This window comes from Pongo abelii, chromosome 11 (genome assembly GCF_028885655.2).
Source record: "Pongo abelii isolate AG06213 chromosome 11, NHGRI_mPonAbe1-v2.0_pri, whole genome shotgun sequence".
NCBI classification, from domain to species: domain Eukaryota; kingdom Metazoa; phylum Chordata; class Mammalia; order Primates; family Hominidae; genus Pongo; species Pongo abelii.
Window position 1 is genome coordinate 134,568,533 of NC_071996.2, and position 6,072 is coordinate 134,574,604.

General features: G+C 48.2%; 1 protein-coding gene across 1 annotated transcript in view; it reads left to right on the plus strand.

The window, feature by feature from the left end:
- SPATA3 (spermatogenesis associated 3) overlaps positions 1 to 5,420 on the plus strand; it is a 22,779-nt gene extending 17,359 nt beyond the window's left edge. The window contains exons 4-5 of the mRNA XM_063713116.1: positions 4,194 to 4,253; positions 4,832 to 5,420. The gene's annotated coding sequence lies outside the window, so the exon portion shown is untranslated. The remainder of the gene's footprint in view (positions 1 to 4,193; positions 4,254 to 4,831) is intronic.
- Positions 5,421 to 6,072: the final 652 nt, after the last annotated feature.

The following is a 6,072-nucleotide window of genomic DNA, read 5'->3' on the forward strand; positions in this document are numbered from 1 at the left end:
CCTGGCTTCTTTCGCTCATCATAATATTTTAAACCTAAATCATATTTCTACATATATCAATAGTTTATTCCTCTTTATTTCTGAGAAGTATTTCATTGTGTGAATATGCCATAGCGTGTTTATCTACTCACCTGTTAATGGACATTCAGATTGGTTCCAGTTTTTAGACTTTTTTTTTTTCTTTTGAGAAGGAGTTTCACTCCTGTTGCCCAGGCTGGAGTGCAATGGCACGATCTGGCTCACTGCAACCTCCACCTCCCAGGTTCAAGCGATTCGCCTGCCTCAGCCTCCCAAGTAGCTGGGATTACAGGCATGTGCCACCATGCCTGGCTAATTTTGTATTTTTAGTAGAGACGGGTTTCACCATGTTGGTCAGGCTGGTCTTGGACTCCTGACCTCAGATGATCTGCCCACCTCGGTCTTGAAGGCATGTTTTTAATTCTACTGGCATTTTATTTTGGCTAATTTGCTGTCCATTTTATTAACTTGTTTGGTTAGTTAATATCAGACATAAAATCGAGGGTAATTTCTTTTTTTTTTTTTTTTTTTTTTTGAGAGTCTCGCTGTCACCCAGGTTGGAGTGCAGGGGCATGATCAGCTCACTGAAGGATCATTTCTTGGTCTAGGCTATAGTCTGGCCTTAGAATCAACTCACCTGGTGTCCTATTGTCAGGGACATCTTAACCAGAGTGACTCCACCTCGAATAAAGGCCAGATAAAGCCAAACTTGCTGGGTTACATTCCTTGGGGGTTAGACACCCTTCATCACAAGATGTTTGTAGTTCAAAGAAGAGGTTAATGATGCTAACTAGAGACCCAGAACATCTGAAAATGTCCCGATATTTAAAGAACAAAGCATCCTTCATTTGAGAATAAGTTTCACTTTAAAGGTAATTGTACTCTCATAAATTCTTGCTGAAATCAATAGTTACTAGGAAAATAACAATGCTAATAGCCTGTCACAAGCTGATCACAAGCCTTTATTTATAAAGTCTACTATCCTTAGCCTTAACATCCCATGTAAGCAAGTGTTATATTTCAGTTAGAGGAATGCGTTCTCTTGCTTTCTGAGGACACCATATTCTGTAATAGAGTAGTTTCTAATAAACTGTTTTATCTTTGCTATGCACTACGACTCACCCTCTTTCCCACATGAAATCCAAGAACTCGCTCTTGGGGTCTGGGGTAAGTCTCCTTTTTCCAGTAACACTGTGTGTGTTCCTGGCTTTGAGGGGCATCCTGGGGGACGGAAGCTGCCCATCTGGACCCCTCAGCTCTGCGATCCCAGGTGCAAGATTGGGACAGCAACCTGGTGGCATCCTCGGGCTCCTCTGGTACTCTGCTGGTCTCCATCCTTCCAAAAGGACACCCCCAAGAGGCTGACCACAGGCCACCGGGGGAGCAGTGGGAGGACTGTGTGTTTGGAGAGGGTGAGAATGGGGGAGAGGTGTTGTCCAAACACTTCCATCTTTCTCACAGTGACCTCTCAAGGTAGCTCCCTGGGGTGAGCCGAGGACCTTCAGTGGGCTCCTGTAATGGGGGTCAAAGCCTTTTGTGGGTCAGGTGTTAGGGTGCCCTTCCTTCTCAAGGCTCTCTCAGCCTCCTCAGAGCAAAGATGATCCAGGGATGGGCCAAAAGGAGCACCAGCAAACCCTACAGAGAGTCCTAACTTGGGAGAGAGGGGAGCACCAGGAAATCCTACAGGGAGCCCCACTAAGATGAGAAGGGAGCACCAGAAAATCCTACAGGGAGCCCCAACTGAGGAGAGAGGGAGCACCAGCAAACCCTACAGAGTCCCAACTGAGGAGAGAGGGAGCACCAGCAAACCCTACAGAGTCCCAACTGAGGAGAGAGGGAGCACCAGCAAACCCTACAGAGTCCCAACTGAGGAGAGAGGGAGCACCAGCAAACCCTACAGAGTCCCAACTGAGGAGAGACGGAGCACCAGCAAACCCTACAGAGTCCCAACTGAGGAGAGAGGGAGCACCAGCAAACCCTACAGAGTCCCAACTGAGGAGAGAGGGAGCACCAGCAAACCCTACAGAGTCCCAACTGAGGTGCGAAGGATGGAAAGAAAAGGGGTCCACCTGAGTGGCTGGGACTATCAGCGCCCGCCACCACACCCGGCTAACTTTTGTTTTGGCTTTTTTTTTTTTTTTTTTTTTTTTGTAGAGACAGGGTTTTGCCATGTTGACCAGGCCGATCTCAAGCCACCTGCCTTGGCCTCCCAAAGTGCTGGGATTTCAGGTGTAAGCCACCATGCCCCTCCAGGACCTAGTCTTTGAAATGCCAAGGCAGGGAATTAGGGGAGGTGTAGGTGGTGAGGCATAGACAGAAATGCCCCATGTATCAAACAGCCGGGCTCCATCCTCCTGCACTGGCCAGTGGCCTCCCTTGCAGGATTGACCCACAAGGCCGTATCCTAGAGGCAAGAGGAGGCAGCAAAGCCTGGAACAGAGGCTAGTGGAATTGGGAATCAGGCTGCATACTTAACTCATGCAAAGCAGCTCCCCTGGAAACCTCCAGAGGAGAAGTGACTCAACACAAACATCCCAAACCCTCTGGGCCTCTAGGCACCCTCGGCCTGCAGCTGCTGGGGGAATGGAAAGTGCCTCCTTTCTCTTCTTCTCCTTGCACTATTCACAGGCAGCCACAAACACAGAAAGGCCTCATTCACAAGCTCCAAGGCCTGGCCGTCTACTGAAAGCTTTCTGAAAATGCATATGTCTCAGAAGTGGATTCTTCTTTTCAAACACTTTAAAGTGGCATATTCCCACGGAGCTGTGAAGCAGACCAAGATTTCCCTGGGCAGGAGACTCCTTAAAAATAACATTTGCATTTCCAGGAAGCAGAACTTCCAGCTGTAAAGTCAGGCTTGAAAATAGAAGGTGGGAGCCTCACCTCTTCGGGCATGGGCAGGCGTGAAGCCCCCACTTTCCCTGTCTGTGCCCCACCCCCACCTTGGCTTTGCCTGCTCCATCCTTTCATTCAGTGCTAGCTTAGGAGTGCCCATAGTAGCCCTGGGTGACTGGGGACTCACAAGACAGAACCAGAAGCTCAAATCTAGCGAGCCAGACAAGCCTCTAAATGAGTCAATTCCACCCCCATTCCAGGGACCCTGGGCCTGCCTGTTCCCTTCCCCCATAGAACCAAGAGATTCTGGGTTCAGCTCTCCTCAGAGGAGCAGATCTCCACTGCGGTGAAAAGCACGGGGCATTTCTGTCTATGTCCCACCACCCACACTTCCCCTAATTCTCAGCCTTGGCATTTCAAAGACTAGGTCCTGGCGGGGCATGGTGGCTCACCCCCAAAATCCCAGCACTTTGGGAAGCCAAGGCAAGTGGCTCGAGATCAGCCTGGTCAACATGGTGAAACCCTGTCTCTACAAAAAAAAAAGAAAGAAAAAAAGAAGGTTAGCTGGGCGTGGTGGCAGGCACCAATAGTCCCAGCTACTTGGGAGGCTGAGGCAGGAAAATCACGTGAACTTGGAAGGTGGAGGTTGCAGTGAGCCAAAATTGTGCCACTGCCCTCCAGCCTGGGCAACAGATTGAGACTCTATCTCAAAAGGAAAATAAAAAACAAAGGCTAGGTCCTTCCCCTGGCTTCTGACTCAAGCCTGCAGCCAGGCCTTCTAGGGGGCCCCTCCCACCCCTGGAGGCTTCCCCTGGGGGAGCGGGTGCCCTCTCCTCTCTCCTCTCAGGCATCAAATAGGATTCAAGCTGAGATAACCCAGGAAAACAACAGACACCTTCTCTCCTCTCAATACCTTCCCCATTCACCATCAAGACATCACTCAGTTAAAATGTACATTTCCCCACCCGATGGTACAGGATTTTATACCACATATTTGTTGTCTGCTTTTTTTCCCACTTCTCAAAGAAATCTTTCCATGTAATATCTCATTTTTAAACAGCTGCATGGTGTTCCATCATATGCCTGTTTTGTAATTGATCAAATGAGATTCTACAGAGCTTACCTTAGTGCCCATGGTACTGCTCAAAGAATCCTGGCTACGATATTAGTTAGACCCATTTACAGGGAGCGGGGAACCTAGTTCCATCTGGCTTAGACAATAGGGGAACTTAATAGTTTATGTAACTGTAAAGTCTAAAGATAACACAGGCTTTGGGGAGAGCTTAATCTGACATTCTCTTTTCTTTCCCACTGCCCTCCTTTGCCTTCCATGGTATCAGCTTCCCTCCCCTTTGATTGTAAGATGGCAGAGCCTGGAACAGAGCCAAAAGCACCCACAGGTAAAATGGGACTTTGTCTACATCCAGAGAGAGTGTCCACAAGCCTGTGAATTTCCCAGCATTCTGAGCAAGAGTCCCATAATTCACTCTAATTGGACCGCCTCAGGCCACATCCCCACCAATGACTGGGCCCCGGGGAACTGGGAATGTGTTGACTGGCTGAGGCCATTTGGGGGCCACCTAGGGGCCACCTGTGAGTCGGATTGGGATTAGCTTCCCTTGAAGTGAGTAGGCTGTGTGAGAGAAGGCAGAATATCCGAATGAAAATTATGTTATTCTAGTAAAGAAGTGTGGGAAACCAAAATATGTCACCCAAAAATATTCTTTGGCATATTTTGGGATGGCTATTCAGAGGGGCTACAGACACAGGATAGCTCTGGAAAGCTGTGTTTTTGTGGGGAGTCTTGAATCTGTGGTAGAAATCTACATTAATGAAGTAAATTGTGGATGCAAACAGGCTTCCTCTGAGACCCCTTTATCTGCCTTATCCAGATCTCTCAGGAGAAGGAGACTAAAAGTTCTGACACTTTCAAAGGTCTGATAGAGAAACTTTTTTTTTTTTTTTTTTTTTGAGACAGGGTCTCACTCGGTCACCCAGGTTGGAGTGCAGTGGCACAATCTCAGCTCACTGCAACCTCCGCCTCCCAGGTTCAAGCCATTCTCCTGCCTCGGCCTCCTGAGTAGCTGGGATTACAGGAGCACACCCAGCTAATTTTTATATTTTTAATAGAGACGGGGTTTCAACATGTTGGTCAGGCTGGTCTCGAACTCCTGACCTCAGGTGATCCACCCACCTCAGCCTCCCAAAGTGCTGGGACAACAGGCATGAGCCACCGCGCCCACCATGACAGAGAAATTTTACCACAAGCTGTCATCTGAACTCATATTGCAGGAAGAAAGACTGAAGTTTGTCAACACACTGGACATCTCTACTCTTTCTGCAGGCTCTTGCTTGTGAGCCTTCATCTGCATAATAAGACAACCTTAGCTCACCATGCATCTCCTCCCCTCTCCTTCCCATAACCTATTGCCACCTCCCCCGATATGCTCCAAGCCTCTCTTCCTTTCCACATGGTATAGAAACTTCAGCCATTTGGCCTTCTTTTAGTCTCATATTTTGTGTGGCCCCTATGCACATGTTCTTGTTAATACATTTGTGTGCCTTTTCTCTTATTTATCTATTGCCCATTTATTTCAGCAGACTTAAAGACTTAAACCTTCAGCAGGGGAGAGAGAGATGTTCTACACCCCAGAATCAAGGAATGCTGAGAAGGCCATCAACATATGTCTGTTTTCAGTACTGGCTTTTCCTTTTTTTTTTTTTTTTTTTTTTTGAAGTGGAGTCGTCTTGCTCTGTCACCCAGGCTGGAGTGCAGTGGTGTGATCTCAGCTCATTGCAACCTCCACTTCCCAGGTTCAAGCATTCTCCTGCCTCAGCCTCCCAAGCAGCTAGGATTACAGGCGCGTGCCACCACACCCAGCTAATTTTTTGTATTTTTGGTAGAGATGGAGTTTCACCATGTTGGCCAGGCTGGTCTTGAACTCCTGAGCTCAGGTGATCCACCCACCTCAGCCACCGTGCCTGGCCTGATTTTTCTTTTTCTTTTTTTTTTTTTGAGACAGAGTCTCACTCTGTTGCCCAGGCTGGAGTGCAGTGGCGTGATCTTGGCTCACTGCAAGCTCCACCTCCTGGGTTCATGCCATTCTCCTGCCTCAGCCTCCCAAGTAGCTGGGACTACAGGGGCCTGCCACAAAGCTTGGCTAATTTTTTTTGTATTTTTAGTAAAGACGGGGTTTCACCATGTTAGCCAGGATGGTC